Genomic DNA, 11,912 nt, shown 5'->3' on the forward strand with positions numbered 1-11,912 from the left:
AGAACTCCTCAAACTCAACACACACAAAACAGAGAATCATATCAAACAATGGGCAGAAGATATGAACAGACACTTCTCCAATGAAGACATCCAAATGGCTATCAGACACATGAAAAAATGTTCATCATCACTAGCCATCAGGGAGATTCAAATTAAAACCACATTGAGATACCTACTTACACCAGTTAGAATGGCCAAAATTAGCAAGGCAGGAAACAACATGTGTTGGAGGGGATGTGGAGAAAGGGGAACCCTCTTACACTGTTGGTGGGAATGCAAGTTGGTGCAGCCTCTTTGGAGAACAGTGTGGAGATTCCTCAAGAAATTAAAAATAGAACTTCCCTATGACCCTGCAATTGCACTACTGGGTATTTGCCCCAAAGATACAGATGGAGTGAAAAGAAGGGCCATCTGTACCCCAATGTTTATAGCAGCAATAGCCATGGTTGCCAAACTGTGGAAAGAACCAAGATGCCCTTCAACGGACGAATGGATAAGGAAGATGTGGTCCATATACACTATGGAGTATTATGCCTCCATCAGAAAAGATGAATACCCAACTTTTGTAGCAACATGGACGGGACTGGAAGAGATTATTCTGAGTGAAATAAGTCAAGCTGAGAGAGTCAATTATCATATGGTTTCACTTATTTGTGGAGCATAACAAATAGCATGGAGGACATGGGGAGTTAGGAGAAGGGAGTTGGGGGAAATTGGAAGGGGAGGTGAACAATGAACATCCTTTCTTATATATTGTTCTTCATACATATTGAAAAGGTAGTATGTAGTAAGTGCTTTGATATGTTTTCTGGGTTTCATAGCGGTTGGGTTGCCTATTACTAGAACATATTTTGATGGTTATCTAAAAGTGAGCAATCAGGAAAGTTATTTTAGTTTCCATTCAATTCACTCTTCTGTACTTTCCTTGTCATGTAAGTTTTAGCTTCCTTTAAACACAATATCATGTAATATAAGGGACAAAATATTAGGGATATGAGTCACTTTGTGTAGACAAACACAATGTCTACCAACCTGTAATAGACTGAAGGAAGAAATCACAAATTATCAGCAAGAGGCAGTTAGAACTAGGTTTGAGGTAAACAGATACACAAACAACATGTCAGCCATGATAAAGAGTGTAAATTTGAACAGATGTGACTTCTACAGCAGCAGCAGGCTGATTAAACAAAATTAGCTTTGGATAAAATCCAAGGGAGAAGAAGAAAATATGAAGCCTGTGGCAGCACAGTGTCCAGTAGTTCTTCTGTAATAAACATACCTCAGCTCGGTAGAAAGAAACAAACACCTGTTACTTACAAGGAAAAAAAAAATCAGCAAAACCTAGGATGATCACATGAACTAAAAGTGTGGGCTTTTTTGGAAAGACTCAAGATCGAATAGAATTTGATTTCTGTAGTCTATATAAATAGCAATATATAGGTGAGATGCTCATTTATCAATCTCCATATATCATGACATTGATTCTATTAATAGATGTGCTATTTGTGTGTCATTAGCCAGATAATATTATGAGAAAGTCTCATAAATATATATGCATCTCAGAAATAAATCTAGGGATTTAGATTAATTTGATAACCATTTAGTGTGATTTTGTCAAGTCTAGTTATGATTTTGGAGGCAACTCAAAAACAAAATGATGGTATACATATATATATCAGGACTAACCATAGTTGTAAATCACAATATAAATTATAGTTTTAAGAGACTGCTTTTCAAGCCTAATCTTTTTGCACTCTTCCCTCCAATATATAGAAGTCCTCTGAACACATTATGTTCTCTCATTTCCAGGTTTCCCATTTTAAGCTTAATTGCCCATTTGTGGCTAATTTTTCTCACCTGTAAAATATGTATAATGTGCCTAACGTACAGACTTTTGTAAGGATTAGTTTTAATAACATAAGTTTAAACAGTAAAGTGCTATATAAATGATAGTAATTATTTTTGTAATTGTAAACATGAGCACTCAAGTGCCTAGTGTGTATACTATGAATAAGACAATAAATAGTTACTTCTTTTTTTTTTTTCTGGGCAATTACAATATGCCAGGGACTTTACTAAATTCTTTGCATACATCATCTCATTTAATTTTAACCACACAGCTAAATGGAGTAGGTACTATTACTGTTTCATTTTACCATGAGAAAACTGAGACTTAGGAAGGTTAAGTAACTTTTTCAAAGGTTAATAGAGTAGGATGTGTTCAAGCCTCATCTGAATCCAAAGCCCATGCTATCCTCCCTTGCCTCTAAGTGAGTGGGTGATACCAAGATACAAGGAACTGTCCCTGAATCTCAAATACTTTCAACTGTATTTAAGGAAACTATAGGCAATGATAACTTAAACTCTTTACCCTGTCCCTTGTTTGATCTATTATAATAAAATTATTTAATTTTCTGTTTTCTTATAAAATTGTTAGTAACTTTTAAAACTCTTTACTCTTTATGTTTAGAGTATCTAAAACAGTTTTTCTTTAAAATATATATATATACATATATATATATATATGTATATATATATATATATATAATTTATTTGAGAGAGGAATAGAGAGAGAGAGAGAGAACAAGCATGAGGAGCAGCAAAGAGGGAGGGAGAAGAAGGCAACCTGCTGAACAGGGAGCCTGATGTGGAACCTGATCCCAGGATCATGATCGAGCTGAGTGCAGACTCTTAACAGAATGAGCCACCCAGGTGCCCTGAGAGTTTTTGTCTCTTAACCAGGGATGCATATCAGTATTGATTTGGTTACATTTTTAAAACACAGGTATATTGGAATGACTATCAGAGATTAAGAACCATTGTCCTATAATAAATCAATATCATAAACACTAAGCTAAATAAGTAAAAAAAGCAAGGATGATAAAGTGATTTTAACTGTTTCCTGAGAGTAAAATAGCACACAAACAAAAATAAGCATGATCTGTGACTGAAGGATGTTACATCAGATTACATGCATTTTGAGCAAAAGTATGTGATTTTTTTTTTTAATTTGGAGAAAGAAGAGTATGAAAGAATAAGGTAAGCTAATGTACGTAAAGAAGAGACAGATGGTTGTAGTAAGAAGTGGATGAAAGATAAGTACTCAGAGGGTATCTTTGTAATGGAAGACACACTGAGCTTACAAGCTAAAGACAAAGAGATAGAGTGGAAGACTAAAAAAATTGGATGGCTCTTGTGCTGGGAGTAGGTTTGTGCAGAGATTTGAGCTGTGGAGAAAAGGGTAATGCAATTAGAGTAGTTCAAAGACAAGTATGGTGATCAAAGATAATGATAAAGGTGAGATTGAATGCTATCGGCTCATTTGGGTACTAATCCACAGAGATTTCTTTCAATTTTCAATTATTCATGTATAAGAGTGAACATGGCAGAAGATTCAATTAATCCAGAGCTGGAAATTTTGAAGGACAAATGCGAAAGCAGAACAAGTGGTCAGGGTAATTAGGGATGATAGTAAGAAAATGAAATGGTGAGCCATGGTGGAACACATTGGCTAGAAAATGAAATAAATTCATGAGAGGCTAATAAAGTGGGAGAAAATGAAGTATCAGGGACTGACATAGTCGATGAGGTCATAGAGCATGTGTAGTACGGAAGAGAGAGAGATAATAGGAATTAAAAGAACTCATTAGAAAGTAGGTTATTCAAATTCAGTACTTCAGAAATAAAACAGTTATGAATGAGGCAAGATTCATGATATGGGAATGAATGGCTGAAGTGGCATAAAATGTATTTAATGCACATATAAATATAGAATTCATCAAGCATGGTGACAGGCATTGGGGTACAGAAGGAAACATGTGAGAACCAATATCTTTAGTGAATATTGAGTAATGACCAGAGGTTTTTAATATGTCACAGACAAGGAGGAATAAAAGACATATATAATTAGACTATAGAGACATCAGAATAATGCTTCAATATGAGAACAAAGGAGTTATAGTCTGGATGGAATACTGGTACTAAAAAGTGTGTACTCCCAGCTCATGATCTTGTGTACATGAACCAACCAACAGGTGTATTAATAAAAATTCTTAATTGTAATATAAACTTGAAAAGTAAAAGCACTGAGGCAACTCTCGAGACTTATAGAATAGGATCCAGTGGGCATCCTCACTAACAAACCACTGTTGAAATGAATGAACACCAACCACTTTTGCCCTTTGTGTTACTTCACTCTCAAGATTCAAATCCAGAGAGAAAGGATCTGATTGGCCTAATTTGTGTCATATATATGAATCTGTCAAGTATATATGAACATATATCCTGACCTTGTCCATTTTAGATGTGACCATATTTTTTGAAACCCCATCCCCACATAAAGTAGACTCTTAAACAATATCAAGGTTAGGGATGCCAACCACCAATGCAATAAAAAATCTGAGTATAACTTCTGATTCCCCCTGGATTTAACTACTAATAATTTACAGTTGACTGGAAACAATACCGATAACATAAAGAGTTAATCGACACAAATTTTGCATGTTATATGTACTATATATTGTATCCTTAAAACAAAATATGCTAGAAAAAAGAAAATGTTATTAAGAAAATCGTAAGGAAGGAAATACCTTTATAGTACTATACTGTGTTTATAAAAATAATCTACGTAAAGATGGTGGAAGAGTAGAGGACCTCGTTTCATCTGGTCCCTTTAATTTAACTAGATAACTATCAAATCGTTCTGAACACCATGAATTCAACCTGAGATGTAAGAAAAGAATATCTGGAACTCTACAAGTAGAAATGCAACAACTTCTACAAGGTTGGAGGTGCGGAGAAGTGAATCTGAGGGGAGGTATTGGAAGATGAATAGTGATGGGGAGGAAGCCTCTGTAAGCTGGCTTCTGGAAAGTGATTTAGCCCTGGAGGGCAAAACTGGAGCCCTTAGAAATCTGCTCCAGTGAGAGACATCCTTGTTTGAAAGGGGCTTAGGGGGTGAAATGGGCAGAATTCTAGGAGGGACAGGGTGGTCTCAGGATCCTGGGAGTCACAGAATTAACAGGAGTGCTTGAGCCAGTAGAGTTCCCAAGCAGTGGAGTGGGGAAACTGATTATGGTCAGCAAGCCCAGGAGGGGAATCTTTGCTTGTTTCACCATAAATTGCAAGCCAACTGAATGACCCAGGTGATCATTCTCTGCCTGGGGATCTTCCACTATCTCCCAGGAGGGGTGGAGCAAGGGCGCACACAAGTGGCCAACAGCTCCCAGGGTGGGGTCTTGTAAAGGACAGTACCAAGCTACCCTCCAACTTCCCCCTGGAGGGGCAGAGCAGGGGCATACAAGATCCAGATCCAGCTCTCAGTGCCAGGGCCCTACAAAATGCAGTAATGCAGGACCCTCTGACTTCCCCAGAAGGATCGGTGTGAGTGCACACCACAGGTATCTGCAAAGTTTGGGACACACAACGGTGAAAACCTTTAATCCTGAGGGTTTACTGAAGAGAGGGGACCATGATCTTTTGGCTCTGGGGCTGGAGATCAGGCATAGCCATTTTTATTTTGATTTTCTAAAGAGGACAGAAAACCTTCATGGAACGAAAGTCACACAGAGGACCAGCATACACTGAGCCTGGCCCCCTAGCAAGGGGCAGTCCATCTCCACCGAGGCAAAGACACCTGAGAAACAGTGGAGTAGGCCCTTCACCCAGAAAACCAACTGAAAGAACAGGTACACAGCAAGTTTATGGACCCCACAAGACTGTAAAATTTGAGTGCTAGGGGAAAATAGTACAGAGAATTTGAGATTTTTTTTTCCTCCTCATGTTTCATTTTCAGTTTAAAATTTTCAATTTATTTTTTTCTTTATTCCCTTTTCAACTAGTTTTTTATTTTATCAACTCCTTGTTTTTAAGTCTTTTTTAAAATTTCATTTTTTACATATATTTTATAGATAGATTCTTCATCTTTGGCTTCCTTTCACTCTATTCAATTTTATTTTTGTATATGTATAAGTTTTGTTTTCTTTGCAATTTTGGGATTTAGTGTCTTCTAACACACAGACCAAAACACACTCAAGACCAAGTGGATCGCCCTGTTTTGTCCATCCTGTGAGATTATATTCTCCCACTTTGCCTTTTTTTTTACCTTTTTCCTTTCCTTTCTTTTTCCTTTTCCTTTCTCTTTTCTGTTCTGGATTCTGACCTCTTCCAATTTGTCTAATGTGTATTTTGATTGGGCCATGGTTAATATTTTTGTTTGTTTGTTTTTACTTTTATTTTATTTTATTTTTTTCAGTGTTCCAAGATTCATTGTTTATGCACAACACCCAGTGCTCCATGCAATATGTGCCCTCCTTAATACCCACAACCAGGCTCACCCAACACTCCATCCCCCTCCCCTCCAAAATGCTCAGTTTGTTTCTCAGAGTCCACAGTCTCTCATGGTTCATCTCCCCTCCTATTTCCCCCAACTCACCTCTCCTCTCTTTCTCCCAATGTTCTCCATGTTATTACTTATGCTCCACAAGTAAGCAGAGAGAGTCAATTGTCATAGTTAATATTTTTGATTCTGTTCACTTGTTCATCTGTTCTTCTCTGGGCAAAATGACTAGAAGGGGGAACTCACAACAAAAGAAAGAACCAGAGGTAATGCTCTCTGACACAGATCTAATCAATGAGGATGTAAGTAAGATGTCAGAGATGGAATTCAGGATAACAAGTATAAAGTTACTAGCTGGGCTTGAAAAAGAGAATAAAAGACACTAGAGAATCTCTTATTATAGAAATGAGATTTAATCAGGCCAAAATTAAAAATGCAGTCTAAACTGGGTGCTCTGAAAGCTAGGAAAAATGAGGCAGAAGTAAGAGTAAGTGACATAGAAGACAAGTTGATGGAAGGGAAGTAGTTGAGGAAAAGAGAGAAAACTAATAGCCCATGAGGAGAGGTTTTGAGAAATCAGTGATGCCATAAAAAGAACCAATATCAGAATTACTGGGGTGGCTAAGGGGAGAGAGGCAGAAGGTATATTGGAGCAAATCATAGATGAGAACTTGCCTAATCTGGGGAAGGAAATAGGCATAAATGTCCAAGAGTAGAGAGGACCCCTCACAAAATCAATAAAAATACATCAACACCCTGACATTAAATAGTGAAGCTTGCAAATTTCAGAGATAGAAAATCCTGAAAGCAGCTTGAGAAAAGAGGTTCCTAACCTATGGAGATTGGAACATTAGCCTGACATCAGACCTATCCACAGAGACCTGGCAGGCCAGAAAAGGCTAGCATGATATATTCAGAGTAGTAAATGAGAGGAACATGCAGCCAAGAATACTTTGTTCAGAATGGAAGGAGAAATAAAGAGCTTCCACGACAGACAGAAACTGAAAGAATATGTGACCAGGAAACCAGACTTGTAAGAAATATCTAGGGAGGATCCTGTAAGCAAAAAGAGACTCCAAGAGTCACATAAACCAGAAAGAAACAGAGACAATCTATAGAAACTGGGACTTTACAGATAATACAATGGCATAAAATTCCTATCTCTTAACAGTTATTTTGAGTGTAAATGGACTAAATGTTCTAATCAAAAGACATAAGTTATCAGATTGGATTAAAAAAAAAGTAAGACCCATTTATATGCTGTCTACAAGACACTCATTTTAGACCTAAAGTCACTTCCACACTGAAAGTGAGGGAGTGGAAAACAATTTACTATGCTAATGAACCTCAAAAGAAAGCTGGGGCAGCAATCCTCATATCAGAAAAAATAGATTTTAAACCAAAGGCTGTAGTAAGAGATGAAGAGGTTCACTGTAACATTCTTAGAGTGTCTATCCAACAAGGAGATCTAACAATTATGAAAATTTATGCCCCCAACATGAGAGCAGCCAATTGTATCAACCAATTAATAAACAAAGTAAAGAAACATACTAATAATAATACATTAATAGTAGGGGACTAAGCAGAGGATCAATCATACCCATTCTACTGAAGTTGTTCCAAAAAATAGAAATGGATGGAAAACTTCCAAACTCATTCTATGAGACCAGCATTACCCTGTCCTAAAACCAGACAAAGACCCCATGAAAAAGCAGAATTACAGACCAATATCCCTGATGAACATGGATGCCAAAATATTCACCATGATCCTAGCTGATAAGATCTAACACTGCATTGAAAAGATTTTTCATGGGGTACCTTAATGTCTCATTCCATTATGTGTCTGCCTTTGGCTCAGGTCATGATCCCAGGGTCTTGGGATCAAGACATGCATCAGGTTCTCTGCTCAGCAGGGAGTCTATTTCTCCCTCTCCCTCTACCCTTCCCCCTTCTTCATGCTCAGTCTCTCTCATGCTGTCTCTCTCATATAAATAAAATATTTAAAAAAAAAAGGGTTATTCATTAAGGCCAAGTAGGATTTACTACTGGGAGGCAAGGGTGGTTCATCATTAGCAAATCAATGAATGTGACAGAGCACATTAATAAAAGAAAAGACAAGAAATACATGATCCTCTCAATTGATGTAGAAAAAGCATTTGACAAAATACAGCATCAATTCTTTCTTAAAACTCTTTAAAGTGTAGGGATAGAGGGAACATACCTCAATATCATCAAAGCCATCTACAAAAAGCCCATAGCAAATATAATTCTCAGTGAGGAAAAACTGAGAGCTTCTCCCCCAAGGTCATGAACAAGATAGGCATGCCCACTCTCACCACTGTTGTTCAACATAGTACTAGAAGTCCTAGCCTCAGCAATCAGACAAAAAAAGTAATAAAAGGCATTCAAATTGGCAAAGAAGAAGTCAAATTCTCCCTTTTCACAAATGGCATGATACTGTATGTGGGAAGCCCAAAAGACTCCATCCCAGAATTCATACAGCAATTCAGCAATATGGCTGGTTACAAAATCAATGCACAGAAATCACTTGCATTTGTATCCACTAACCATGTGACTGAAGAAAGAAATTAAAGAGTTGATTCCATTTATAATTGCACCACAACCCATAAGATACCAAGGAATAAACCTAACCAGGGAGGTGAAATATCTGTACTCTAAAAACTACAGAACAATTACAAAAGTAAGGAAGACACAAAGAGATGGAAAAACATTCCAAATTCATGGATTGGAAGAATAAATATTGATAACGTGTCTATGTTACCCAGAGCAATCTATGCATTCAATTAAATCCCTATCAAAATACCACTGACATTTTTCAAAGAGTTGGAACAAATAATCCTAATTCTTTAAAATATTTATTTATTTATTTATTTAAGAAAGAGAGTGAGAAAGAGAGAGAATATGAGGGGGGGGAGGGTCAGAGGGAGAAGCAGACTCCCTACGAAGCAGGAAGCCTGATGCAGGACTTGATCTTGGGATTCCAGGTTCATTACCTGGGCTAAAATCAGTCACTTACCCGACTGAGCCACCCAGGCACCCCAATTCTAAAATTTGTATGAAGTCAGAGATGATCCTAAATAGCCAGAGGTATTTTGAAAAAGAAAACCAAAACTGGGGACATCACAATACTTGACTTCAAGCTATATTACAAAGCTGAGATCACTGAGACAGCATGGTACTGGCACCAAAGCAGACATATAGATCAATGGAACAGAATTGAGAACCCAGAAATGGACCCTCAACTCAGTGGTCAACTAAGCTTCAACAAAGTAGGAAAGGATATCGAATGGAAAATGCATAGACTCTTCAATAAATGGTGCTGGGAAAATTGGACAGACACAGGAGAATAAAACTGGACCATTTTCTTACGCCCTAAACAAAGATAAATTCAAAACAGTTGAAAGACTTAAATGTGATTCAGGAATCCATTCAAATCCTGGAGGAGAACAAAGGCAGCAACCTCTTCAACCTCGCCTGCAGAAACTTCTGCAACACACATCACTAAAGGCAAGGGAAACAAAAGCAGCAATGAACTATTGGGACTTAATCAAGATATAAAGCTTCCATGCAGCAAAAGAAACAGTCAACAAAACTAAGAGGCAGTGTATGGAATGGAAGAAGATACTTGCAAACGACATATCAGATAAAGGGCTGGTATCCAAGATCTATAAAGAACTTACCAAACTCAACATCCAAAAAACAAATAATCCAATCAAGAAATGGGCAGAAGGCATGAACAGACATTTCTCCAATGAAGACATACAAATGGCCAACAGACATATGAAAAAATGCTCTACAACACTCATCTTCAGGGAAATACAAACCACAACCACAATGAGTTAACACCTTATACCAACTGGAATTACTAAAATTAAGATTGCAGGAAACAACAGATGCTGGTGAGGTTGTGGAGAAAGGGAAACCCTTTTACATATTGATGGGAATGCAAGCTGGTATACAGCCACTCTGGAAAACAGTATGGAGGTCCCTCAAGAATTTAAAAATAGAGTTACACTAGGAGCCAGCAATTGTACTACTGGGTATTTATCCCAAAGATACAGATGTAGTGAAATGAAGGGGCACCTGCACCCCAATGTTCATAACAACAATATCCACAATAGCCATATCATATAAGGAGCCAAGATGTCCTTCAGTGGATAAATGGATAAAGGGGATGTGGTTTATATATACAATGAAATATTACTCAGCCATCAGAAAGGATGAATACCTACCATTTACATCGGCATGGATGGAACTGGAGGGCATTATGCTAAGTGAACTAAGTCAAGCAGAGAGAGACAATTATCATATGGGTTTTACTCATAGGTGGAATATAAGAAATAGTGCAGAGGATCATGGGGGAATGGAGGGAAAACTGAATGGGAAAAAATCAGAGAGGGAGACCAACCATGAGGGACTCTTGTCTGGGAAATAAACTGAGGGCTGCAGAAGGGAAGGTGGATGAGGGGATGTGGCAACTGGGTATTGGCCATTAAGGAGGGCATGTGCTGTGATGAGCACTGGGTGTTATGCACAATTAATGAATTATTGAACACTACATCAAAAACTAATGATGGGGGTGCCTGGGTGGCTCATGTTAAGTCGGTTAAGCATCTGCCTTCAGCTCAGGTCATGATCCCAGGTTCTGGGATCGAGCTCTGCATTGGGCTCCCTGCTCAGTGGAAAGCCTGCTTATCCCTCTCCCACTCCCCCTGCTTGTGCTCTTCCTCTTGCTCTCTCTCTCACACTCTCTCTGTGTCAATTAAATAAATAAATAAAATCTTTTAAAAAACTAATTATGCACTATATATTGGGTAATTGAATTTAAATTTAAAAAAAAATTAAAGTTCCATATTTAAATAAGTTGACCATGGAGTACTTTAGTTTGACAGTAGGTCACCTGGCAACCTTAAGAACATTTCCATGAAACAAGGTACACTGTAAAACCTCACACAATTTTAAAGCCAGTGCCTCATCCCTTTTAGGTATTAGTTTTATTTCAAATGTCCCAAAGAATTAGAAAAACAAACAAACGAGTAAATGAACTAACAAATAAAATGGGATTCTTAAGCTCCAAAGAGTTAAGTGCACCAACTTCTGACACACCTACTTATTTCATGTGTAAGAACTATAATCCTGAAAGCTGTAGATATCTATAGAAATGGTAAAATCTTACTAAAAATAATTGTGATGTTCATTATGGGGAATATTCCAATTAATCAAGATCATTCATTTACGAAGAGCACTTAAAAGTAAGGGTTCCCAAATTAAACAAACAGAATGGGATACCTATTGTAATTAGTATGCAAAAGCTTCCAAAAGGCTTCAAGATTCCAAAGTAACTTCATTAAAACACTCTTTACAAAGGCTGATGAAAAATGAAAGACACAAGAGGAACCTAAAACAAAAGACAATAGGACTGAAGTGACTACAACTGCTGCACTCCATTCTACTTTACCTGAGTACTCACATTTTACTAATTCTGTCTGAACTGCTTTTCTACTACTCTAAAGAGATTATTAAAGGGCTACCCTTTGAGATAAATCTACCTGAG

Source organism: Lontra canadensis, unplaced genomic scaffold (genome assembly GCF_010015895.1).
Source record: "Lontra canadensis isolate GAN:19392208 unplaced genomic scaffold, GSC_riverotter_1.0 scaffold81, whole genome shotgun sequence".
In the NCBI taxonomy this organism is placed as follows: domain Eukaryota; kingdom Metazoa; phylum Chordata; class Mammalia; order Carnivora; family Mustelidae; genus Lontra; species Lontra canadensis.